This window comes from Melospiza melodia, chromosome 3 (assembly GCF_035770615.1).
Source record: "Melospiza melodia melodia isolate bMelMel2 chromosome 3, bMelMel2.pri, whole genome shotgun sequence".
Lineage (NCBI taxonomy): Eukaryota > Metazoa > Chordata > Aves > Passeriformes > Passerellidae > Melospiza > Melospiza melodia.
Window position 1 is genome coordinate 53,403,948 of NC_086196.1, and position 26,034 is coordinate 53,429,981.

Sequence of the window (26,034 nt, forward strand, 5' to 3'; positions counted from 1 at the left end):
TCTTGGCCAGGATCTCAGGTGACCATGAGAACCAGAAGGCTGGCAAGAAGCCACAGCAGAAACAGAGGCTGAGGCATGGAAATGATACTTTCAAACCAAGCAGTAGCTGTGGATCATGCCTGGACAGAGAGAACGGGGTACAGGTCTGAACAGGAGCCTTACACGTTCCTCATTGCAACAGAGCAGGTTGGTTGCTGCTCACAGCTCTGCCTTCTGCTCCTTCATCCAGAGGCATCCAGCACCACTTCCAAGTGGCATAACAGGGCTGGAGCAAGGACAAGAGGGAGAGGGATGGCAAAGCTAGTCGGGGAACAAGGAGAGAATTCTTTTCTCTGCTTGCTGAAATAACCTTCAGGGGTGACGTGAACTTTTTTCCATACAATTAGACTGCAAATGGACTGTTATGCAAAGGGGGGAGAAGGACTCAACCAACAACAACCTTTGAAATTTTCTAAACACGCTATTTAGAAATGATGGGCTTTCTTTTTAATTTTATATTTTTTAATTCTGCTTTTTGAGAGCAGCTTGGTACATCTCTTTTTTAAATTAATGGCATATACTTGATCAAAAATGCTAAAATGCTGGTTCCAGCAAATTACACAGATAATTAGGTCTAATTTCAATAATGCTCTGAAACACTACTAATAAATCTTTAGGCTCATACATTCCTTGAATATATACAAGCTACTTCATGAGCACCAAATTCCACCCTTGCATCTCCTTTTCTGTCAAGTTTGGCAACCCCAAGTTAAACTCTGCTGTCAGTTATATCCTGTAAGTCTGGAGCAATTGCTTGTCCTCAGTGGCATAACTCAAGATTACAGCTGTGTAAACGAGCACAGAATGTAGCTTGAGATGTTGTAAATCTGACCTTCAGCTTGCTTCCATGAAAGGAACTTGTTTTCACATTCACTAAGGTTCTTGAAAAACTACCCTGCATAAATATTATGATTTCAGTCATAGACATAGCAGATTTAAAATGGAGTTAAACCTGCCTAGTATCTAGGTCTACCAGGAGGGGGAAAGATGACAAGCATAATATTTATGAGCTACCACAAGCAATGCATGCTTTTAAACGCTGACACGTGCTTTGGCCTGCTACCATGGCACATCCCAACCTCCAGCTTATTCCAGCTTCATTCTAGGTCAGTGCTTGACCTCAGGATACTGCAGCATTTTTTCACCAGCAGTGCTTGCATGTTGGTCACCCAAAATCCATGGATGCCGATCACCAGCCTCCCAACCCACCTAGCTGTGTCTCTTGTTTTGGGGGGTCAGGGCGGGGAGTGACAGAATTTGTGCCTCACAGACCACACCTGGACAGTGTGAGACTGCTGTGGACCATTGCTCCTGCTGAGCTGTTAGCTCCCCGCTCCCCTGAAAAGCTGACCCAAGGCATTTGGGGCCGTGTTTTACATGGGATGGATGGGTCCAGTCCTAGTGCCCCACAGGATTTTGCACTGGCTCAGTGACACTTCCGCCTGTGCTTTCAGAATAACCATAAGCAGACAGGAACCAGGGAAGTGAAATAGTGAAATCTCTCTTTTTGTCCTGGCACCTCATGACTAGCAGGCCCAGCAAATAAGAGAAACACAGTCTTTCCCAGACTCCTTTAGCCACCATTTCTCTGAATGGTATATTACAGATGACTTCTCAGGTAGAGGATATGGTAATATACTTACCAAATAGAGTTAGAAGAATGAATGTCACAACAAGCAGGCCTGTAAACAAAACACCAAAAAAGACAAGGGAAAATAATAATTGAAGTGCCCTTTGTTCATGGAAGCAAAAGTTATTAATTAATGATTTTTCTAAACAACTGGTTTTGGAGAAAACATCATTTGCCAAGGTGCAGTACAGTCCTTGCAGGGTTTCCATTTGCAGTTATGTAAGCATATCTCTGTTATTACCAATATACATGTATGAAGGATTAGCTAGTTTCAGGCTAGGGAAAAAAAGGAAAACACTGCATGGTAAGTACTCCTATACATGTTGATTTTGATCATCACATTATCTCTTTGCTCTGGTATGTCCACATAACATTAGGAAATCTCTTTCAGGCCACTAAGTATTACAAATTGCTTGCCTATACCGTTCAGAATTTTGGCTGTCTAAAGAATGAAATGATGGCTCTGTACTACAGCACACAGCTGGACAAAGCTGGACAAAGATGCATATACCAGTGGCAGCAAAGATATTTATCTACAGATGAAAAGCTTGCAGAGGATGTCAGCAATTTATTTGCTTCTAGACTGCATTATCAATCTTTGGCATTACCCAAACTTAAAAGTCATTGCGTTATGCAAAATACTTTCAAACAAGCAGCATCTCTTGTCTTCATTTCTAACTTTCTTAAAGCATAATTTGACGCATTACCATAAATGAATGGAAGAGCCACAAAATCTCATGAAAATGAGAAGAGAGAGTGGATCTGAGTCTGATGACCTGTAATTTGCCTGTTATTGGGGGGCTGCTTTTAAAAAATGGACCAAACTCACTTTGTGCTGATTGATAATTTAACCACTTTAAATATTTTAATATATAATCTCCATTTTCCTTTCTATATTAAGGAGTGAATGCACTTTCCATTTTAATTCCCAAACTGAAAAAGCAATGGAACAGTGTTTGCAGAAGCCATTTCAGAAACATGTCAGTTCAGGCACGTACCTGGAGACAGCAGAATATTCTTGACTAGCACCATCAACAGACTACTAGGAAAGCCAGCAGGTCAGCTAGGGACCCGTATTAATGATAAGAAATGAGGGAATTTCTCTTTACTCAACAATGAGCATAGTTTCTGTGATAAAACCTTCCAAGTGCATGGTTTCTTCTGGAAACCGTGGGATCTGAAATTTCTTTTGCAAAGAGGGATTTTTTTCTATGGAATTGGAACAAAATTATCTGCAGGTATTTAGACTAAAAAAATCAATAATAAAATAACCTAAATTTAATTTCTTTTTTTCTCCCTCTTCTGATTTCCATTATCTTATCACTTCTTCAGGCTTTGTCTTGAGCAAAACATCACTGTAAACTGATGTGTTTGGTGTAGAATAATAAATTTCATCCAAGACCTTTTGAGTTACAAGTCATTTAATACAGTAACTGTGGGCAAGCGAGCCCCCATTGTGCTCCCACTGATGTCAATGAGTATTTGCTGCCCATGAGATCAGAAATGAGTACCCAGCTCGGGCTGTGAAACATCACTCCTAATCTAAATTTGTCATACACTGCCACTGCCTGTACCTCATTTTCTGGGTGCCCATCTTCAGGCTCCCAGAGATTAATTTGCAGGGTAGACAGGTGCTATTAGGAACAGGGAAGATTATCTCTGTTCCATGTACAGAGACTCTTGCTGTTCAGATGCAGTTGCTGTCCTCACAGCCCTTGTGAAGGGCTCTTCACTGCTTCCATCCTAAATGCAGGCAAGTAAATGCAGGTGCAAAGGGGAGCGCTTATCTGGTTATGGCCTTGTGTCTGCAGCAGAAGGGCAATACTCCAGGGAAGCAGAGAATGCAAAAAAAAGGAAACAAGAACTGGGAATTTATGCCCAGGACGGGAGAAAAAGGGGAAAAAAAAAAAAAAAAGGCACCAAAACGCAAACCAACAAACAAACCAGCCCTTCTATCATTTTGTATTAGTGCTGGCAGAAAGCTGGGTGCAGACACTGTCATTTGGTTCTGGCTTTGGTCAGGATTTGTAATAAAACAAACAAAATACAAAACAAGCCCCAAGAAAACTCTTCTATCATTTTGGCAAATGCTAACCATGACCTCTTGAGTCTGACTAACTTACCAGGTGGAAATATTAACATCATGGAGCGCCAAACAATTTCAACAAAAGCAAGATCCTTGAGCTCCCTACAGGGACCTGCCCAGTTAGTTGCCCTCTTTTTTGATTTTTCTCTCTACAACTAAGATTTTTGGAAACAAAAAGAATAAGAACACTTCAGTGCACCCAGTCAGCTGTGAATAGACAAAAGATGAAGATGCACCGCTGAGAATGCCACAGGGAGAAAATGACTGATCCTCTGCAGAGTCCAAGGAACCCAAAACCCCCTACTGAATAGTGAGAGTGAAAAATAAAGAGATAAAATAAGCCAAAACCAACCACAAAGGATGTTTATTTAGTCAGGAAACAGCATCCATCCATAACCTAATGTTTCACTTCACAATTCTGATATTTTTCAATAGATTTTTGTCTCCACTACATAATATGACATTCCTTAAATGCATGCATATATAGTTAGTTCTAAAAGACTGGACAGTTTCCCTTGCTAGCTTTATTGTGTCAGATTTTCCCATGTTTATAAGATCTCTCTCTGTTGCTGTGAGATAGACCTGGGCAAATGAAAATCTATCCCTGCCTGACTGCACAGGGAAACACTGACCCTGAGAAACAGCCACACACAAACAGCGTGGACAGCCCAGATTTCTCTCCTTTAACCAGTTTTGCTCTTCGAATATGAGAAGCAGGTCAGCATTTTTACAAAAACACTCTCAAGACTAAGGTCTACACCGGAGTCACTTGTTAAACACAACAAGAGCCTCTGGCACATGGATGGGCAGTAAAATGAGGACTCTGCAATGTTGTCAACTTATTTCAAAAGTTCCATACCTTCTCTGTGATTTTTTATGTGCAGCTCCTTACAGCACTGACTCCACCATCTTCACAGCCCAACCAACAAACTCCATCTCCTCTCACCCAGCTAACCCACTCTTTTGTTGCACTCATCTCCTTATTGGACAGCTGTATCCTGTTAAGGGCAGGCCTATTCCTAATCTTTGGTGATTAGTACAGCTGCAACTCCTCAGGGATGAGATTACCTTCTGCACTATATTTTCTTACATTCTATCCCTCCACACTGCAAACACTTAGGTGGGTGTTTAAGAGTATTGGGTAGAACCCTGTCCCCAGGGATATCCATAGCATTTGTAATGTCAAAATAATTGGGGAAAAGATTTTATTTGATGGGTTTAATTTATAATTTGGTGTAAAGAGCCAGACCTCAAATTGTTCTTTACTCATCTGAAATGAGTAATACTAAGCTTGAAGTAGCACTAGATAACCAAATTACACACGCAAATATAAACATTATGATGGACTGCAGCAATGTAAGGGAAAAATATTATTCACCTTCCAAGGGAAAAGAAATAATTTTTAAATGAACCTTTAATTTAATCTATCCCTTTAGAATATTAGCTTAAGAGAAAAACTTATTACCCCTATGAAGATATACCCATAATGGAGACTTCTCCGGTATCCCTCACAAAAACATTCAAAGTAGATGTGAACATACACTCTAGTTTTTCCGTAAACATCAACATTTACTTCTGGTAAATATTGTCCCTTGCTTTATCTCTGCCACTTGGCATCACCTCAGACCAATAAATCTATGCAGGCATCCATAACTATTTACTACTCTCATTGGATTAGCAATGATTACAAGTGACTGCTCTATAGACAGACTGGATGGATTCCAAATTCTTCCCCCATGGCATGTATGCCTTCCACCATTGCAGAACCCCCCAAGAGATACTTTCCTGCTCGCAGGCAGTACGGGTGTTCCTGGTAAACCAGGGAAGTACAAGGTTTGTCCCAGCTCTCAGGTCAAAGTGACCACCAAGCACTTGTTAACAACGAGTTGTCCCATTTTTAAATGGTCCATCTTATATCCTACATTGCCTGTCTACATGGCTACCTGGACGACAGGGAATAATCACATATACTAATCTTACCGACCAGAGGCTAGGATAATTCAACACAGCTTCTTCAGAATGTCCCTAGGAGAGACAGAAGAATTGCCATGCCTGTTTCCCAAATGGGAAGCAGTCAGAATGTACCAATACCAAGGAGTTCTTTTACTGTAAGTGTGATGAATGGCAACCACAGCCAAAGAAGCAGTGTCATATGAAGAAAACACTTTGCTAAAAGGGAAAGCACTAATTTCACCCTGGGACTGCACTAAGCAGACAGGGTCCTGCAAAGAAGACAGTTCAAGCAGAAGGAAGCAGAGGGTAATACAAAGGAATTCACTTCCCAAAGGAGACAATATTGGCAGTGTTGGGCTCAAGGCCAAAACAGACGTGTTGATTTTACATCTGCCCACAGGCTTATTTTGTTGTGGGATAAGAGAGCCTTAGAAACCTTGAGCTATTTTCCATTGCAGGAAGCCCCTGGTGATGATGAGAATGCACAAACTGCCCATTGTTTTCCTGGGAGTGAATTGTCCCTAGGCTGCACCAGGTGTGCATTAGCCTGCTGGCACAAGGACCCTTTGAACCAAGACAGAGGATCTGAGAGGAAGGAACAGGCTACAAAGATGAAAGCAAGAACACTTTCATGTGAACGTGGAGAAGGACAAAAAAAAAAGGAACAAAACCCACTTGACATGAACTGCAGTGACCCTAAGTGAAAGCCTACCCCTACTCCAGGAGGATAGAAAAGTAGCTATGACAACACACAACAATCAGATTCATGAATGTCTCTTCAATTGGTCATAAGCAAGGAACGTTAAAGGGAATCCCAGGAAAATAGTCCTTGTGCTACTGGTGAAAAACAAATATTTTTTCTGTTGCAAAGGAGTAACCTCAAAAGAAAAAAGAGAGTGGGAAGCCACAGTGGCAACTGAGCCCAAATAGCAATTGCACTGTAATGTCTGGGAATCCTGCCTCTGTGCAAGTAACAATGGGTTCGGTGATCCTGAAGCTGTCCTCTAAATATGCTCTAGCTGTGATGCATTTGCACTGTTAAATTTGTGCTGAAGACAGTTAATTCATATAGATGGAAAAAGTCAGATGGATGGATTGACCTTGGAACTTGGCCTGGAAGTTATTCTTAGTCTCCAAGAAAAGCACAGTTCATTTTGCATAGCAAAGCCTGAGAAGTGAGCACCAGAAACACAGGGGTATGCTGGTGACTTGCTTGGGAGTTCTGTTCTCTTAAAGCCACATCAAGATTCAAATTGAGTAATTTCTCCCTTTGCTACAAACATTCTCCAAGCCCCACAGGGGCATGAAATTGGATCCAGTACTTTTCCCAACAAGTTGCTGAATGGACTGAGAAGTCAGGAAAGTTTGGAGAACAAGCTCCTCTTAAAATCTTCACAGATTCAAGGCCTGGTCTTGTCATGCCTTCAAATTGGAAGTGGCTCTCCTGCCCTAAGACTTCCAGTGAAGGACAAATACAGCAAGGAGAACTTGCCCTTGCAGCCAGCAAAACCTGTTCACTTCTCTCCACAGGATGAAGTGTTTCTGATGCAATCCTGTGTCCCCAAAAACAGTGGCCAGTTTGTCATCTGAAGGATGGGAAGCAGCCATCACCTAGACTGCTGTTACTGCTGTTATCCTGACACAGACATCGGATGTTGCCATAAGTATGAAAGATACCAATGAGCAATGATCCCTCTCACCTTTCAATCCCTGTGGTGGCTTATTCTGTTGAATAAAATGCTTCACTCTATGGACTCAAGCCTGAGCTATGTCAGTAAGTATCTTCACTACAGTTGGGTCCATGTAGATGCTGCCTTGAAACCCTTCTTAAGCCCATTTAAAGACCTCAGGCCTGAACTTTGTGGGCACTACGTTATAATCGGTGTTTTAAGCGCTGTACTCTGTGCCCTGGGTGGGCAGCCCACCTGCTTTCCAGCAAGGATTCAGGGAAAATCCCTGGCATATCTGCACCTGGATTCCAGAGGGGCAGATGGGCTCCAGAGGGCTCTCAGGGTGGGGATGCACCAGTGGCTGTGATGTAAGAGCTCTCGCCCGGGCCAGCTAATCCATCCTTGCTCCCTGTGGCCCTGCAACTAAGAGCCACCCTTTCCAAAAGGGATGCTGACTGCTGGATCTCCTTCCCAGGCTTCTTCTGCATCTGCTGTGCCCCAGGCAGCTGACCCAACACCTGGGTGACCCACCCAAGGACACACACCTGCACCACAGTGGGTGGTCAGGACAAAACCCCTACAGTGGGTGAACAGCCAAGCTCATGTCCATCCCAAGCAAGAGTCCTGTCACCTGCTGACAAGTGACACACTAGAATATCCAGAAACTTTCTCTGCTGCCTTTCCACCTCCCAATCCAGCATAAATAATAAATCAAAAGGCAGAAGAGGTGGAAGCCAGTGAGCTTTTCCTCTTTGCTCACTCACCTGTCCGCTGACCTTATTCCCTTGCCAGAATGGAAAGCACAGGTTCCAGAGGCCCAGGGAGTTGTCTCTCGTGTGGTCCAGCTCAGCTGGCAGCAGAAGGGCCTCATGCAGGTGGTGTGAAACCTAGTCTGGTGAGAGCTCATCTGGGAACTGCAGAGTTAGAGACATCATTTGAATTTGGCAGCTCCTCTCCAAGCTGCCCACCATTTCCTTGGAGCGGGAGAGAACTTGGAACAAGCCCCAGATGGAATCTGGGATCCACTCTCTCCTGTGTGAGGTTCCAAAAAAAAAAAGGGACAGAGCCTGTAAGCTGTAGAAGGCCTCCTCATAAAGTCACCAAGAGAAGAAAAAAAGTAAAAATCAGTTCATTGAAATACAAGATAAAGTATGTTTCTTACCATTCTCATGCACAGTGCTGTGCAATATACCTTCTGCAAGTACATTTTAACCATGCTTCTGTTGATGCTGCCCTGTGCCCCTTTGGCTTGTATTTAACTTTCCACAACAGATCATCTTTGGACACAATAAAACAAATCAGTTTCTTCCTTTTTATTTGGGCATGTCATTAACATTAAACACATACTGCAATGACAGTGGAATTGATGGCTGAATGGGATGTATTTTAATTTAAGTAATATTTCCATTAACCTAAAAGCTCTCCCTTAAAAGTCTGTACAATTTATTTATTGGAAAAAATCCAGAATAATTGTACTGAAAATTCTTCTCTGAATGATAATATGTCAGACTTTTAAAGCTCTCTTCTGGCAGCTTTTCTTTTCGCCTTTGAATATTACTGACATAAGAATACATTTCTCACAAGTCTGATGTGTATTGAAAAAAAGAGAAAAGAAAGAGAAAGAGAGACTGCTGCAGAAATCATAGTAGGTGTAAAATGCCACAGCCCCAGATCTGTCCCCTTGGCTGGAGAAGTGCATCCCAGATTTGTTACTCGTTTTTGTTAGGTTATGGAAAATGCAGAGGATTAGAAAGGCAGAGGGAAGCAGATGCCATGCAGGCAGAGACAGCTACAAGCCAATCTCCATTTGAGAGCACAGAGGCACTGCACCCAGCAAAAGAATGTGTTTGGAGGCAGAGCTAAGCTGTGGCAGCTGGGGCTGGGACCCAGAGGTGCAGCTGCACTAGAGGGGGCGGAGGAGCAGGCGGCATTCCTGAGCTCAGAAAACACCAAAATCCACCGTGCAAAACAAATAAAAGCTGGACTGTCCTCCCACCCCCATGTTTGTGCTCACTGGCTTCAGAGCACAGGGGAACAGGATGGGGTCAGAGCTGCCTCAGAGCTGGAGCTCAGCCTGCAGAGAGAGGCTGCTGCTGGTTTGCCCCTTTTCCTGCTGCCCACAGAGGGCACAGACTGTTTCCTCTAAGGAGGTGCCATCAAGGGCACACAAACACACAGCTATGTGTGCTTTTCTGTGGGCCAAAAAACAAACACATGTAGTCTTCTGTCCAGACTTCTTTCAGGGAGGAGAGGAAAAATCAGAGACAGGTGACAGAGTTGTCATGTCACTTTGTGCTCCACAGATCGATGTACGCAGTCCCTAGCAACTCCAATTAAGCAATATAAAGTGCCTAAATAGGACAGCATGGAGCTTCTCCCTAGGGAGCACAGCCCTCAATTTGGGATGCCACAGGTCAGTCCAGGTACATCTGTCCAGCCTTTGCTCTTCCCCAGCCTGGGGAAGAGATGGTTTGGCAAATATGGAGGAGTTGTGGGTGTGTGAGTATGACAACTTCTCTCCTAAACATAGCAAGCTTCTGACAGACATCAGCACAGAGCCCTGTGAGCCAGCACAGCTGAGAGAGACCCAGGGGCAGACACCCTGATCTTCTCTCATGCCTGTGGTACCCACCTACCAGAGCCAGCCAAGGCTGTGTGAAAATCAGGCAACCCAGCACTCAGAACCACCCCAGGGCCAGACCAGCACAGCCAAACCCTCCACCCCGATGCAGCTCCTTGGAGGAGTTTAGATCCACTCTGAGCACCTTGAGAAGCCACCTTGCCTGCTGTGGCCAGCATGGGTGGATGTCCCACACCATGGCAGTCCTCTCCTCTGGCCAGCATGGGTGGATGTCCCACACCATGGCAGTCCTCTCCAGGGCTGTGTAGGAGCTGGGTAGAGGGAAGGATTGCACTGAGACCCTGGAACCTGGACCTGGTGGGCATTGCTGCTCTCCTCTGTCCCTGCTACAGACCCAGGTTAAGCAGCAGCAGTGAGGTCTGGATCAGAATGCAGCAGCTCTCTCCCTTCCTCCCCTCCATCCACTGCCAAAACACCCTTGGCTGCACCTCACACCCCTGCACTGCAGCCAGCTGACTATTCATTTTGATTTAGGGTAATTGTCAACAAGAGATCAGAAATTAATTGCACAGTGCAGCAACACCCCAGGAAAGCAGAAGTTGCTTAGGATTTGGATATACTTTCTCCTGTCTCCACCCACGGGTTGTACCTCCAAGGCAGGCTGGTTTCTGAGGCAGTGGAGGTGGAGCTACTCCAGCAGCAGGTGTCCAGCAGCTGGAAGACTTTCCACCCAACTGCCTAGCTCAGTTGTGAGAACAACACTCCCATCAACTCTGTATGGGGCAAAGCAAAACCCATTTCTCTTCCTTGCCAACAGGGGATTCCTTCTGGAAGATGACACTGACCCCACAGTTTCCCGGTGCTTGCATGCGGATGTGAGGGACAAGAGCTCCCTTCCAGCCGCAGCCCTGCAAGGCCTGCCTTTCTCCACGGTTAGGGAGGGTCAGGAAGGGCAGCCAGCCCTTCGTGTGTGGCCTGAGCCTGGTTAGCATCTTTCACTCTTCATCACTCAGCCCTGCCTCCCATCTGCACTGGCTCTGGATGTCTCTCCCTCCCCTCTCCTCCCTGGCTGCTCCCTGCATAGACTGATTTTGTGATGCATCCAAGGGAAGACAGTGAAAAATACATTAATATTAACTCCTGCCTGGACAATGGAAAATGCTCCCAGTTCTTTGCCACCCATAGAGCCAAGAAAATCCACCTGCTTTCTGCTACATGCAGCATACTGATGCTGACCATCTCCTCACAGTCTTGTGCGAGGGAACACACTGCTGAGACACAGCCATGCTAAATACCTGATACAGAATGCATGGAAGGAAGTTGCTCTTATCACCAGCTATTCAGTCCATAAGGCCTCTTCAGACAGATGAGGATTTTGCCTTTATATGTCTCATTTTTCTCATTCATGTGTCATCCTCTCTCTTTTTCCTTTGTCTCCCCCTCCACTCCCAGCACCTCCTCACGCCGACTCCGGGTTTCAGCCATGATACAGTGGATTAGGTACAAGGCTGACTGGCAGCTCTTACAGCTGGGGAGCTAATTCACATTTCTGCAGCTGGCTCAGCCCATATCTCTGAAGTCCTCTGTGGCTCTTTTTTCTCTACCTGGGAAGCAGTTGTGCTTATCCACTTTGGAAAAAATGTTATTTCCACCTAATATACCGAAGAATAGCATGGGGTGTTGTTGAATGGGAAAGTTAATGTGAGAGAACATGTGTATGGACTGCTTCACTTGGCCACTCACAGCTCAAGGAGAGCCATAGCAGGTCTGCATCCCCTGGGACTGATCTAAAAGAAGCAGCAGCAGGACAGCATCTGGAGGAGCCCATCCATCTCCCTGCCAGCAGGGCGCTAAGCAGCTACACTAACATCAGCTGACAGTGGGAAAGCTAATGGGTGTGTGCATTAGCCTACATAAGCATGTTTAAGCTAGGAGGGCTCTGCAGAAATCAGAGGTTAAGTTTCCAAGCCTCCTGTTCCAGAGATTGTGGAGATTGTGGCTCAGGCTCTTGGGGTGGTCACAAAGGGACTTCACATCATCACATTTTTTTTACCTCACTCATCAGTGCAAGCTCTAATGTGGATGTGCATACGTGTAGGTGTCTCTGTATATGCTGCTCAAACACATTTTTTAAATTTCTCCCCACTAACCCCAGAAATACAGATCTATTACATGCACAATAAAGGAGAGGGTTATTTCTTTAAACTCAGAAATTTTCAAGTTCAAACTCACCCTTAATCTGTCCACTGGTCCAGGACAGTCAGCAAGCAGCTCACCATGAAACCAGAGGTCCAACACCAGCCACCACAGATAGATCTGGGCCATAACACTGAAAAGTTATGGTGACATTTTTTCCCTTGGCATAAGCAATAGACACTGCTACAACAGATGCAGAGCCTTGAAGCAAATATTTCATGGTAAACAAGAAACCTGTTTAAACAGTGAGTATAGATATATAATTGACGATGGATGCACTTAGGACCAGAGCAAGATCTAAAGAACTTAGTTTTAGGCACAGTATCCAGAGGGCATTCCTCTCCCCCCTGGTCTGACCTCTGACATGTCCTCCAGGCCAGGTTCATTCAGCTCAGCTGTATCTAGGAGCTTAAACTGCCCTAGAAAGCTTGAACCACGTGGGTTGGGAATAGGGAGAGGGAACGGGAGCGAAGCCAGACCGGGTGAGCGGAAAATCTCTCCTGTAAAAGCTTGCAAGACCTTTACAGATCATCATAATGGCTTTTTGTTGTTGTAGTTGCAGGGATCATTTTTTAAAACAAAGAGATAACGTTTGGTTCATTTCTTTCATTTTGGAAAAGGGCAGCTCCTAAGCCCTTATCGTTAAGAAATAAGAGCAGTGTTACATGTTCAAACAATTTATGTGAAGATCCTGCCATTTGTTATGGGAACAGCAAGTACAACTGCAAGTCCATTATCATCCCTCCCTGCCTCTGCATGCACAGCATGAGCAAGTGAGGAAGATTAGGGGTAAAAGCAATGGAGCCTGCAAAGTCAGTGACAAATATTCAGTACTTAAAACCCTCTTTGATGCTTCCCACTCTGAAGTGAGGCTTTGATTTGGTCAGCGGTCAGACATGGACCCACTGATTTTTCTCCAATTTACTCTCACTCTCAAAAAATAGCAACCTCTTTTTGTGATCTGATGGCTGAGAAGCGAGTGACCCAACACCACCACAGTACTCTCCTGATGGCCCTATGAGCAGCGCTGACAGGAGGTGGGCTGCAGAACTGATACAGATAAGTTAATAGTGTTGGAAGGAGTTTCTGGACACCTGCCAGTGATATCTGCCTTTTACTTAAAAAAAAAAAATAAAAATCACAAGGCAATTGGCATTACATTCTGGTCTTGTTTCGAAACCCACACTTCCTGTGACCTCCACTCCCCATATCTTCACCCTCCCACTCACAGCTAATCTCTCTCTGTCTCTCCCCACTCCTCTGTGTTTCTGCAGACAACACATTTATGGTGCTGTGAGCCTGCAGAGCCGACAGACCATTTCTCATAATAAACCACTCCTGGCTGCACAGCCAGCCTGGGCCCCGCCACGTGAGCAGTCTGCAATTTCTGGGTTTCCTAAAGAAGCTTTGCACTCCAGAAAAAAATCCGTATGTCTCCTGCAAGAAGAGCCCATGCCAGGGCAAGCACAGAGGGCTGGAAGAGGAGAACAGCAGGAACAGGGAGTGTGGTACAGTCCTCCATGAAGTCCTGCACAGTGAGTGTTCAGCAGCGAGCCCGTTGTGAGCAGAGAGAAGGAAAGCCACTTGCTGATGGGCAGCAAGGAAGGGCAAGGCACCTGCTGCAATTACTTAATGGCCTTTAAACAAAGAGAAGGTTTCTGGGGAAAGATTCTGACCAAAACAGCAGTTTGTGGAGCCTCCTCAGAGCATGCTCTAGCTGTACCAGCACATCCCTCCGTTCAGTGCAGGGGCAGGCATCTCATCCCTCATGAGGTGCAGGGGCAAGCAGGGTGGTTGGAAGGCAGGAGCTTGTCTGCTATGACCTGGTGCCTTCCCACACAGAGCTGTGATGTTCCCACCTCAGTGGCCTGTCAGAGCAGCAGCCAGTTTCAGAGGCAGCTTCCACAGGAGGTGTCCTAAAGGAGGGGATGTGCTCCTGCACAGAAGCCAGCAGTAGCAGGAGAGCCGACCCTGCTGCCCCACTGCCCTGGCACCTCGCAGATGTGGTGGGGCTCCCAGCACAGGGCTGGGGTCCAGACAGTCTCCAGAGGGAGCACCATCTGTCTCCAGCATGCAGGGCTCTGGCTGAGAGATGTGGCAGCAATGTCCCCTTCAACCATCGCAGCTGAAGCTGATGGTGGAGCAAGTGACACCATGGCATCACTCCTGCCAGGGAGGCTTTAGTACAGCAAAACTGGCAAAGGTGGACAAGGAACCTTACCTGGGTAGACAATGAAATAAAGCAATGCAGCAATGAGACCCTGGACTGATGAGGTGCCAGGGGACTGATGGGGACTCTCAAGGTGTGGGTCACACCCCATTATGGGCTCAACTGCTTTTGGAAAGAGCAGAGTGTGGAAGAAAACCACATTTCTCATTTTCATAGGAGCAGAAATCCTATGCGGGCAGCAGAGCAGCACCTTGCTGAGGGAGGAAAAGGAAATAGATGGAAGTTGCTGTGCTTGTTCAGCCTCATTGCAACTCCGTCTTCCTCAGCCCCTCCTGCAGCATTCCTGTGCCTACTGTATCTTCCTTCCTCTTCAGAGGGAAAGATTTACAAGCTCAGTTGTTGTTACTCATTTCACTGGAAATTTAAGAGGGAACCACTTGTAAAAGTGTTAAAACAACAAAAGGAAAATGGCAGAGGGACAGGGCTGCTAGATATTGACAGTTACAGATGTCTTTATCTGCTTGAAACAGAACTGCACAGCATGCTCCAGCCACCTGCACCAGCAACAAGGAAAGAAAGAAAAGGAAAAAAAAAAAGGGCATAATTAAAGGATGAACGAACCTCTTGGCTTGGAGAAATCCATGTCTCTCTACACCTGAGCTCAACTGCTTGCTGCAGGTCCCTACAGCCCTCCCTGTGCCAAAACAGACCTGTCCTGAGGGGCCAACGCAGCTACTATGACAAGCCTAAGTACAGTGTGGTGAATTTTAAAGACATTGAGATGTGGTAGAAGCTAGCAAAGCTGTGGCAACTGAAACTTTTCTCTCTTCTAGCTCTTCTGTTGGAGTTTCAGATGCTTTGGACAGTGATCAATGAGAGGAAAACAAGAGCATTTTCCATCTGTACTTGCTAAACAGGAACACTGGCACAAGCAGCTGCTGAACCAGGGCATCCCACTGGCATCATCTTCCCACGAATCCATGGCTGGAGCAAGATGAGTCCTGCTACAGAGGCTTGGAAAATGCACCACTTTATAGAATAAGAAATTTTGTACTAGTGTGAGAAGAACCAAAGCGGTGCTTTCAGGAAATACCACTTTCAGTATCAAAGCTGTGGTGTCAGGGCACCAAGTGAAGGCTGGCTGCCAGAGGGCACAGCCAAAAGTGCTGAAGCAGTGAGATACTGGGGCATGGATGGCAGCAGCCTCCAGAGCAGCACTGGCACCCCCAACATGTGACAGGATTCAAGGCCAGACACCTGGAGGGCCTGAAAGCCCTGTCCCTGCAGATGAAAAAGAGACATCTCAAATTGAGGCTACCAAAGCCCTTTGGAACAAAAAAGCCAGTGCAGAAGAAGGAAAAGCATCACCTTATAGAAGTGAGCAACAAATGAAGACTCTGAACGTAAAGTCAAAATAGACATGAGCCCTTGGGAACAGAGGCATCATGAGGTATGGGAGCTCAAAAGAGGGCACACAATTTGACTTCCTTGCCTCAATGGGTCCAGCAGAACCAAAACTCAGCAATGTGGCTATTGGCTGCCCCACAGCTTAAAAAATGGCCTGATTTCAAGTAGTCCTGAGTATGCAGCAGGTTCTCACTGAAAATTTAATCCATATTTCAGACCTAGTAAGTGCCTAATATCCTCACCTTGGGCTGCTCTCTGAAATCACTTCCTCAGGAGTCCTCCCAAGGTTCATGTGCACACATGTACCTGAGCACATCCTCATGTTCAGCCTCTCCTTGTGCTAGGGAAGGAAGATCCCTGCACTCAGCTGTCTCTGCTACATCACTCTCAACCCCTCCTGCTTCAACACCACAGGAAGCACAGGGACACCACTGCAGATAGTGGGAGGCCATGCTCAGAGAATGGCTCCTGAGCACCTCTAGACCTGCTGGTTTAACTCAACTCCCTCTGCTGCTGGTGCCTCACTCACACCAGGGCTACCAGAGGCTGGCTGAAAGCATGACTGTAAAATCAGACACACAACCCCCGCACGTTGCTGTGCAATCATTCCTCTCAAAAACACCAAGCCTGATCACCTGAGTGCTGGGACTGCTGCAGAAAACTTTAATCTGTAATGGTTAGTGCTGGTGCCTAAAGCCATTGTGCAGGCAGTGCTTGCAACACTGAGATGTGCCTAAGCCCCTGCTCCATTGCTCAACACCACAGTGTACCTGATGGTGCCATTGTCCTGTGCTAAAATCTGGCCTTTTCACCAGAAAACAAACTCACTCACTCACTCACTCACTCACTCACTCACTCACTCTCTCTTTTTCCAGATGAAAGAGGTGTGGGTCTTTCTCAGGCATTACCAAAACAATCCTGTAAATACTACCTCAGCCTTCCCACTGGAGTGGTCTGTTCCTACAGAGTATACTCTTTCTTCCTAGATGCTAAAAAGAATGGGGAGTCCCCTCATGGCTCATTATCTTGTCTCTTCACCAACCCAGACCTCCTCTTCCTCTCTACCCCACAGTTCTGGGTACGGGATCTCTGACAACAGGGACTTACACCCAAGAAGTGGTTCAGCATCCTGATAGCAGTGAGCAGGAAAATCAGAAGCTATAGTACTATCCCTGTGGATGTGAGTCCAGCTCTCAGTATCTCCTAACACATTTTGCAGAATTTAATTCATACAGTTCAGCACATGTTGGCAGAGATTTGCAACAGACAGTTCACCACAAAGGTGCCTCTCTTAGAGAGTTCACCATAATTCCCCAGTGTCTGTAACTTAGTGCTGTAATTGAATGAATCAGCAGAATTTTCTATCACTTATAGAGAACAAAAGACTTAAAATTTAACCTGAGTGACCTCTGACGGCTCAAATCCATAGACTCCATAAAATTCATGGCAGAGAAGGACATCAACACATTTATTTGGTGCTTTCATTAACATTTGTTTCATCTAGTCTTATAATTTACGAGACGGGGAGGTCTGACTCATGCCTTTGGAACGTTTGGGGTTGGCAGGAAAAGATGCCCCATACGTGTTCGTACCTTGCTGTCTCTGAAGAGGTCAGTGCCACTCATTAGGTGGGTGTCAGTGCTCTCAGGGATAAAGCACCCACACAGCTGGCCCTGAGGGGCACAGTGAGGCTGCAGTGTGTGTTGTGTCTTATGGAGTAGTGGGATGCTATTTTATCACTGAGGAGGGGCTGGCCTGAATATGTACCTTGGTCTCCTTCTGTCTTTGTTATTTTCTGGAATCCTGTGATGCAAGGCTTACACAAAGAAAATGTTATAATAAAAAAATGTAACAATAAAATATCCAGCATATTCATGTATTCTCTGTACAGCAGAGGTAAGAATATGGATTTTTTTTCTGCAAAATTCACCTTTATCTCTCTATTCTAGTCAAAGCTCCCTTTTACACCACTCAGGCGAATTGCCATGCTAAGCTAAAGAATTCACATAATGAACAGATTACAATTTGCTTTCGAGATTAAAATCCCTACTCACTGCTCGTCTGTTTCCAGACAGTCATGGAACCTGTAAATGGGCAAACCTGAAAAAGAAAAATACAAAAACCCTCATTCATTTATATGTTAAAACATCAGAACTGTCTATAAAATGAAAGCTTTCTCCTTGCTCTTCTTAGAAAAACAAGCAAACAAACCAACCAACCAAATGCACTTGAAATCATGAGCGCATAAAGAAGGATTTTTTTTCCTATTATCATAGCAAGCAGGATGCAATGCATGCTACCAAAAGGTTCTCAGCTAAGCAGCTCTAAAGGGGTTTCTGTCAGAAACACTGCAAAAACAAACACGGCATGGAGCTATACAAATCCAGGGTGGTTTGCTGTGGCTCAGTCCTATTATCCAAGTTAATGATGCTGCGGTGTCACAGCTGCACACCCCCGCAGGGTGGGTTCCCAGCAGTGCTGTCCTGTATCCATGGAGCTGATCAGCCTCCAGAGGAGCTGCTCCTGGCTGTGGGACCACTGTCCTTCCATGCCTGGGAAGGGGGCAGTGGGGCAAAAACCAGGGAGTGCAGGGAAAAGGGGACTCTCAGTCACAGCTGTCGAGATGGAACAGAAAGGAAGGTTTAAGTGTGAGAAGCACTGAGTAGGGAAACTCCTGCCTCTTGCCCCTTCCCAGCAGGAGCCACTTCCCTGCATCCCCTCAGCCTCTCTCCACAGCTCTACACAGATGAGTTTCTCATGGCTGGAGGATGGGAAAAGCAAATGCTGACTGTGGCAGCTGGTTTTCTGCCAGAGATTTGCATTGCCTGTGTCTGTCATCAGCCCTGAGAGCTGCACTTTGTGTCTGATTGGGGTTTTGTGATTTTGTTTCAAGCAGATATCCCAGCAGTTGATGTTCCCTGCAAGGACCAGAGGTAGCTAAGAGAAAAAAGTGCTAATTTGGTAATTATGACCCTTATTATCCAGAAATCAATAAAAGTTGTGCCTATTAACATGCATTTGATGTTTACATGAATCATACTTCTGAAGCCTGTTTCAGCCAGAGACACCTCAGTCATTATTATGCTGGTTTTACCAAGTACAATTTTTTGAAATCCTTTTTCTTTTCTTTTTTTGGATCCACATCACCCATGTTCCTGCTTCCTCCCTGGCAATCATGCCCAACAGCAGAGGAGACGAGGAGCTGCAGTCGGAGCTCAAGATGCTGCTACAGCAGACAAAACCTCAGGACTCACCCCACAGCCCTGGGCTTCCCACTGCTTTCAGTCTGTGTCAGTGCATTGCATCAGCTGCAAGCTCAACAAAATCAGGGCAGCCTGAGGCTGGTGTCACGCTGCAATGACCCAGACCACCGACACCCAGGTGAAAGATTTCAGAGAATCAAATACGTATTTCTTCTCCTCTAAGGGCTGCAGCTAAGAAAGATTCTTCTGCATTAGTTTTGGAGAGGCTTTCTCCTCTAATTCCCTGAAGAAAATCAGAAAGCAGAAAGCGAGACCAACATTGCACTGCTATATTGGCTGATGGGTACAAAACCTTCTGACAAGTCGTTTGCTTGGCCCTGATTGGAAAATATCTTTAATTAAAACACCACATCAGAATCCTGAACCAATTTCATCCCAGCTCTGCTAAGTGCTTTGTACAAAACATTAACTCTAAAATCTCATTACACATTAGCAATCCCTGTGACAAACATAAATGATAATTTAGCTCTAATGCATTCTGGAGCAAGCCACTTTTAAGACAGGCACATGATATCAGCTTGCTAGGAGAAGGGGAAGAGTTGAATTTATCTGTCTCTTTATTTTTTAAACAAATGGCTCTATCTGGCTCAGCAATGGGCTGCACAAATCATTGTCATGTGCAGACCTGACAGTACATAGCAGCTGTTTAGCCCAAATCTGGCTCTTGAGCCTGGGCTGGGTTTTGAAATCCCACCAGCAGTGCTGGTCTTTAAGCATTCAGAGGAAGGGAGCTGGGAGGGGGAAGGTGGGGATGTCTGGTGATATTACAGGACAGCAGGGAGGGAGATGTATCCAGGGGCTGCAGGTGATGCAGCTTGCTCAGAAACACAGGGAGGAGGAGGAAGTGGAGCCAGTGCCTGCAGTCACTCCAGCTGGCTCCCCAGGAAAGAAGCACAAGTGCAAAGAAGGCAACCTTTGCAATGGAGATGTGATCCCTAGCACTAGTGGGAATGAATTTTGCACCACTAAACACTGCACAGTCCAGCCAGGACAACAGAGGACACTGCAGTGGATAAAATTTATATTAAAGTAGAAAAACTGTCTTAACAGCACTTCTAGGCCAGAAGGACAGTAGTGGAACTAATGTTATTTGCATTTCTTGTCAAAAAGATATTAAATATCCCTTCTTTGATTAGCAGCAACATTTTCAATCTCTCTCTAGTCTTGAAAATGACCTTTCCAAACTCCTCAGGCTGCACCTTGATCAATTTCTCTGTGTGCAAGAAAGCACATGGGCTGTTAACTTTGTGAAATGGGGAATTTATGGTTATTTACTATGGGATTATGAAGCATGTACATAATAAATATTATACAGGGATTTTAAAAACAGGCAAACCCCAACATTTCCTTCAAATACCACTTACCAGATTTGGTCATTTCCTGGAAATCTAGAGCTGGAATCACTCTTTTTTTACTGGCTGAAGTTTTCAGTGAAGGGAAAGCTCATCTGATCTTTTCTGGCTACACTAGAAATCAGACAGATAATTTCTGATTAAATTTTGCTTGCGAGGAGAAGGGAGAAGATCATCTGCATCCACTCCTTTGTCAGAGATGAGAGATATCCATGGGGCCTCATGATTGTCTGATGTTTCCTCTGTTGCATCTGTAGAGAAAAAGTGCAAATCAAAATAAACTTGACTGACATTGCACATATCTCTCCTGTAAAAAGACTTGAAAACCTGTGTTTGGGCTACAAAGAAAAAAATCCAGCTAAAACTTACTGCAGGATGAGTGCAATCTTCAACCAGCTCTTCTTTCAAGCAACAGTTGTGCTTTACTTTGCCCTACAAAAGTAAAGAAATTATTTATACCAGTTTAATGGGTGCCCAGACATGTTAGTGCCATGTGCTTTTGAAATCTTATTCTTGTGTGGCAGAAGAAGGAAACTAACCGCATTAGATTTAAAAACAAGGACTTAATTTTTACTTGCAACTGAAATGTCTTTCTGTGATTTTCCCTATTTCCAGTCCTGGAGGAGCTGCCTCCCCCTCTGTACTGGGGCTGCTCCTTCCCTTTCCCAGAGCTCTGCAAGAGGTATCAAGTCCAGCTATCTCCATAGAGAGATCTGCTAAACACTTGGCATTTTACTTACACCTCTGTTCCAGAACAGCTGAAAGCCACCACACAGACAACCAAGCTCCACTTGAGAGTCAGGAAAAAATGAGAAGCCCCGGAGGAGAATTTTGTGAAAAGCCATTGATCTTGCAGGGAGGGAAGCTGACAGCAGTTAGGTGGTGGGTGGTTGTCTGGGTATTGCAAGGCCAATAGTTCCTTGATTTTTACTGCTTAAGAATCATCGCTGGGGCTGCAGCTCTACCTGTGTGTTAGCCTGCTGTTAGACCAATGTCCCAAAATAATTCAGGTTCTTTAGAAGATTTTTCCTTGAGTCACAGAATATCCTGAGTTGGAAGTTTCTCACAAGGATCATCAAATAAATTTGATGGCCCTGCACTAGACAACTCCAAGAATTGCACAACATATCTAAGAGTTGTCCAAGTACTTCTTGAACTCTGCCAGGCTGGTGCTGTGACCACTTCCATGTGGAACCTGTTCCAATGCCAAATCACCCTTCTGGGTGAAGAACCTTTGTCAATATCCAACCTAAACCTTCCCTAACACAACTTCAGACCATTCCCTTGGGTCCTGTCACTGTCACCCCAGGGCAGAGATCAGTGCCTGCCCCTCCTGTTCCCCTCACAAGGAAGCTGGAACTGCAGTGAGCTCTGCCCTCAGTCTCCCCCATGCTGAACAGACTGGAGGAGACTGTTCAAGCCTGGAGACTGTTCCCTCAGCTGCCTGTCAAGCCCTTCACCATCTTCCTGGCCCTTGTTTGGACACTCTATAAGAGCTTTATGTCCTTCTTATATTGTATTAACCAAAACTGCCCCCAGCACTGGAGGTGAGGCTGCCCCAGCTCAGAGCAGAGCAGCACAATCCCCTCCCTTGCCCTGCTGGTGATGCTGTGCCTGATGCTCCCAGGACAGGGCTGGCCCTCCTGGCTGCCAGGGCACTGCTGGCTCAGGTTCAGCTTGCCAGTGACCAGGAATTCTGGGTCTTTCACAGCACTGCTCTCCAGACTCTCATTTCCCATTCTGTGCATACATCATTCAAGTTTGCCCCATCTCAGATGCAGAATCCATCACTTATCTTTAAACTTCATACAGGTGATAACCCAGCCCTCTAATTTTTCTTGGGCACTTTCTGGCTAGCCCACAGTTTTTCATTTCTTCATTTACGGTAACACTTTCCTGAATTGTTCATCCTTTAGAGGATTTGTCTCCCAAACCACCCTGTTGTGCTGCCAGGTTTCCGCGTAATTTTCCTTCCTTTTGCCTCAGATACTGGACACTTCCATCGTAGACTAAAAAGTCATATTTAGTAGAACTTTCAGTAACAAGCAGCATGGTGTCAAGGCAGCTCTATTGCCGTAGCTGCACATGTAGCTGTACTCTTTCTCTTCTCTGGGTTGAAATCAGTACACTGGGTTTCAAACAGAGTTCAGTCAAAAATCATTGCGTGTTGCCCACAGAAGGGGTGGGGAGTAATTTGAGGTGATAGTTTCTTTTGTCCTCAGCATAGCCCTTGGCTAATCATTAAATCATGTCTGCAGGCTCTGCAGAAGTGCAGAGTGCATTTTGAAGGGGACCGGCATGATAAACACGGCAGGGTGGGAACAGGAGCTGTGCTTAAATTTGTGTTTGGCAGTGACAATCAGCATTATGAAGTGATGCTTCATTAGTCATGTGAAGAACAGAACAACACTGTTGCTTTATTTGCAGCCTTCTGCCTCAGTTTTATGCTGAGGTCCATGTAACTCCAGTCATAACATTCTCCTTCTGTGGCATATCTTAACCAAAATTCATCAAGGCCTTTGACTCTTCATGACAGCTCTGCCTACATACCTGTGTCTCACACCTACCCAGCACCTAACCACCCTTGTTCAAAGGCAGAAACTCAGCCAAGGTAGCTTCAGAAAAAAAAAAAAAAAAGATCCAACTTTTTCTACTCCTTAGTTCAGTTAATCTTTTTAGGAAGTAACTGCCTGTGTACTTTGTGCCAATCCCACGTTCAAAAACCACATTTGGTTCACATCAAGAGGAATTTTCTTCTCAACACTGCTCCAGCAAAAAGCATAAGCTTCACTTGTTGTGGAACACGTGACATTACTCCAAAAATAGTCCACTACTTCTTCAGCTTAAGAGTAATGAAGTTACCTGTTGGAGACAAAACCCACAGCTGCAGGCAGGGAGCATGCTGGAGCAAGGCAGAGGACAAACGGGATCCTGAAAAGCAACATGGTGCAAAGCAGCAGCAAAAGAGGGCAGGGGAAGTAAACTGGGATGGGAAGTCTCAGGAATGCCAGGAAAGAGATGCAGTGACAGATGAGAGAGAAGCATGGACAGCCCTTTTGTGAGGGCCCTAAAAATCCACATGGACCAGATATACCTGGAGGTGAATTTGACCCGGGCAGGTCACAAATAAGCCCTCAATTGCAAGAGGTGAGGCAAATCTCACCTGGCAATGGCTCCACAGTGAGTAAGCAATGACTGCTGCACAGCAGCTCACCTGCAGCCTGCCTGTGGTGGCTGGAAGGCTCCTCAGTGCTCTCACTGCCTTCTCCCAACTCAGCTTCCCTGGACTTTTTCCCTGGGGGTGCCCATGCCATGTCCTGCCCCTTTAGGCTGCAGCTTCTCCACTTGGCTGGCACCTCGGGAAGGGAAGCATGAGGCAGGGACACATCACAGCCAGCTGGAGCAGGGGCAGCCCCAGGGGACCAGCCTGGACCTGCCACTGCCCAGCAGCCCCTTCCCTCCCACTGAGTGAGGACAAGAATGCATCAGTCTTCACAGAATAACCATTACCCAGGTGGAAAAACAGGTAAGTCACTTTAACCTTGGGGATTCTGCTCAGTGGTCTTCCCTCTCCCCCTTTTCTTGCCCAGATGCTGTTCTCTGGCAGCCCCATTTCAGGAAGGAGTGCATGATAGAGCACCATGAGCGCTGCTGGAAGCAGCTGGGAAGTGAGGTGTGGGAAGCAGGAGGCCTGTACCTACTCACAGAGATCTGTGCTCCTCTTCAGGAGCAGCTTGTGGGGATCATATTCCAGCTCTGCAACTCTTGTCATTTCCATGGCATTCCCTGCATAGCCCTCTGTGGCTGGATGTGCTACATGGAAGAAATTCCCCACCCAGGCCCACTGGCTGTGCCTGTTCCAAGGATAGGCTGCCCCAGCTCGGGTGGTTGTGCTGTCCTTTTCAGTGACCTGTGATTTGTGCCTGCCTATAAATCTGCCACCTGTGCCTGGTGCCATCAGAGCTCTTCCAGGAAATCCCTGTGCCGTGGCCTCGCTGCCTGATCCTGTAAAGGGAGGCTGGGACAAAACCAAAGTGAGTGAGCACTGTGCTGCAGGCAGGGCATCCCAGGGCTCAGAGGGCAGCCATCCCTGTGCATCATCCAGGCTGGCCCACGGGGAGCACATGGGGTGCCCACTGGCCAGGAAAGTCCTGAAACGGGTTTTGCTCTGGTGTCATCCAGCAGGGCAGAGTAAGGGCACAGCCACGGCCACCCAGACAAATGCAAATTGACTGCATCAGCTGGGGGAAGACAAACACGAGGAAGAGGAACGGGGTGTGCAGCAGCTCCTGGCGGGATCAGAAGCAGCACTGCTTTCACACACGTTTTGCTAAGCATAAAGGCTCCTCTGATGTTTCATGACTATCAAAGGCTTTGAAATTCACAGGAATTTCAAGGAAGGCAGGAGTTCATCTGAAATGAGTGAAAGATTATATTTTCCCTCCTACCATATTTCCAGCTTCCCAAGAATTTTCCTTTGAAGACTCCACTGCTCCCAGAAATGTCTTTATGATGTTTTTAAAGTCATTTCCCATACAGGATCATCACTGCACAGCACAAGCAGATGACAGAGGCTCAGAAAGCAACGTATGGGGGTGAGAACTGAGGAGGTGGGTGAGCTTCAGCTTCTCAACAAAACCAAATCATCCATCATTGGTTGGAGGCAATGTTTGTTCCAGAACCAGATGTCCCTTAGTGGAGGGAGAGCAGGGGCTTCCTGAGTGCCTGTTTGACCCAGCAGTTCCTTGCTGCTTCCATGCTGCCCAAACCAGGAATACAGATTTGAGCCATGGGAGAAATTGCACTTTCCCAAACTTTTTCTCTCAAGTACAAGCTACTCCCATCTGGAAAAGAAAGCACCTGCCAACTGCCTGCAGCAAGGGAGAAGGTCTCACAGCAAGGCATTTTAATTTCCAGCCCCCAGAAGGGGACTCCTCTCACTGGTCCTCTCTGATATCTGGCCACCAGGGAATAGATAAGCATGGGGCAGACTGCAGAAACTGAGATGAAACTGCTCCTTTCCCTCCGATAAGAGGGAGCTGATATTGAACCTATTAGTCAGATTATGGTGGATCTGAATTTGTTTCCCCTTGAGCAGTAGCTACAGAGACAGAGCAGCTGGATTAAGTTTCACTTTCCTATGTAAAATGACTTAACAGAGTAGATAAAACTCAATATTTGTGAAGGCTCATGTGTTTCCCTGAGACCTGATCTCAATAATGTCTTATGAATGCCTTACTGATTGTTTAATGAATTATTTTTCTTCCTCTCAGACTGTTAATAATAAATTATAAGTAGAAGGAATGTATAGACTGCTTGAAATATTTCTGTGAATATGAGCTCAGCTGTGGAACTCACTCTGTTTTTCCTTCCCCTACCTCTGAGCAAGTGGTTTTTTGATGAAGATTTTGGGGCAGAGTAGCTGCCCCTGCTCTTGTGAGAGAGGAAGGCCCCAGGGATCTGAGGGGCAATGAGTGAGCTACAATGGGGAAGCTCAGCCCATCTGTGAAATACACGAGGTTTCAGTGCAAACCCGCTGTGTGCGCATTGCTGGACACTTCCAGATGGACTTGCACTTGGCAAAGCAGAGGCAGGAGGGACAGAGAAGCTTCAGAGGCAGAGGAGGAGGGATGGTCCCATTTCAAGGCTATGGAAAAGGACTCAGGATCTCACCATCTCCTCACCTG

General features: G+C 45.9%; 2 long non-coding RNA genes across 2 annotated transcripts; both read right to left on the reverse strand.

Annotated features, from left to right (window-relative positions):
* Window positions 1–1,682: 1,682 nt before the first annotated feature.
* LOC134416761 (uncharacterized) lies at window positions 1,683–13,315 on the reverse strand. Its single transcript, XR_010027372.1, has 3 exons — window positions 12,192–13,315; window positions 8,143–8,410; window positions 1,683–1,721 (listed from the first exon to the last, which is right to left on the reverse strand). It is a non-coding gene; the product is annotated as an uncharacterized LOC134416761 (long non-coding RNA).
* A 3,824-nt stretch (window positions 13,316–17,139) lies between these two features.
* On the reverse strand, window positions 17,140–20,831 carry LOC134416762 (uncharacterized). The gene is made up of 3 exons (XR_010027373.1): window positions 20,717–20,831; window positions 20,360–20,598; window positions 17,140–17,832 (listed from the first exon to the last, which is right to left on the reverse strand). It is a non-coding gene; the product is annotated as an uncharacterized LOC134416762 (long non-coding RNA).
* Window positions 20,832–26,034: the final 5,203 nt, after the last annotated feature.